Genomic DNA, 1366 nt, shown 5'->3' with positions numbered 1-1366 from the left:
AGGTTTCAGTCTTTGCTTTGAGCCTGAAGTAAGGCAGGCCATCACGGCAGAGGGTGTGTGGCAGAACAAAGCTTTTCTCTTCAAGATGGACAAGAAACAGAGAACAAAACGGGTCAGGAAAAAAAACACCCTCTAGGGCACACCTCAAGTGACCTACTTCTTCCAACTGGACCCACTCCCTAAAGTTTCCACCACTGCTTAATATCCCATTAAATAATAAATGTGTTAAGAAGAGAGCCCTGTCTCCCCATCCCTGGCTCTCCTTGGGGACTCCTTTCTGAGTCCACAGAAGAGACCCCTCTAGTCCAAGCTGACTCTTAAAGCACAACTCTTAAAGTTATGGGTCTGTCCTAAATTTTACATAGACCATTGATCCCCAACAGAAAATGTTTTCTTGAAGTGGCCATGGTGGTTATTACGGATTATCAACTTGATGAGATTTAGAATCAGGATGGAAACAAGTCTCTGGGCATTATGTAGAGGAATCATATAAAGCAGGTTAATTGAGGTAGGAAAGACTTACCCTAAAAGTACTGCCCTTAAGCTCATGCCCTTGATTAAATAAAAAAAGTCAAAACAAGCATGAGGACTGAGTTCAGATCCTCAGAACACACATAAAAAGCCAAGCATGGTGGTATGTGCCTAATCGCAGCTCTGAAGCGGGCAGAGACAAACACATCCCTGGAGCTCATTGGCTATCCATCCTCCCTGAATCAAGAGCTTCAAGTTCAGAGAGAGAACTTGTCTCAAAAAATTAAGATGGACAGCAAAGAAAGAGACCCAATGTTGACCTTTAGCCTTCACAAATACACACACATACCCATACTAACAAGTACATAACACACACACACACATACATGCACACACACCCCAACTTTATTTTTGTGATTTAAAAATAAAGTGAACTGAGCACAAGCGTTCGTGGCTCTCTGCTTCCTAACTGTGGGTAGCCACCTGCTGATCTTTCAGACAGGCCTTCCCTGCCATGATGGACTGTATCTCCTAGAACTGTAAACCAAAATAATTCCTTCCTTCATTTGTTTTTGTCGGGTATTTTGTCTCAACAAGGCACAAAGTAACTAATGCAGTAGCTAAAGTTTCAGGTAGAGTCCTTGTAGCTCTCAAACTAAAGAGAGACAATTGACCACAGCTTCAATTGATCCATTTTAAAGAGAAAGACAAGAATTGGGTGTGGCGGGACACTCCAAAACAGCTGGCTGCCTCTCCTTTGAGAAGCCACTCCCACTCCTGGGTCTTCCTCTTCCGTGTCTCTTTCCACTTAAGAAATCTACTGAAAGACCTATATAAAAGAGGTGAAACTGGGTTATATACAATGTTCTGAGTTGAAAGCTCAGGGAAGAGAAAT

Source organism: Nannospalax galili, unplaced genomic scaffold (assembly GCF_000622305.1).
Source record: "Nannospalax galili isolate Female #2095 unplaced genomic scaffold, S.galili_v1.0 scaffold1245, whole genome shotgun sequence".
NCBI lineage: Eukaryota > Metazoa > Chordata > Mammalia > Rodentia > Spalacidae > Nannospalax > Nannospalax galili.
The sequence above is the reverse complement of the archived record's forward strand: the minus strand, read 5'-3'. Positions refer to the sequence as shown.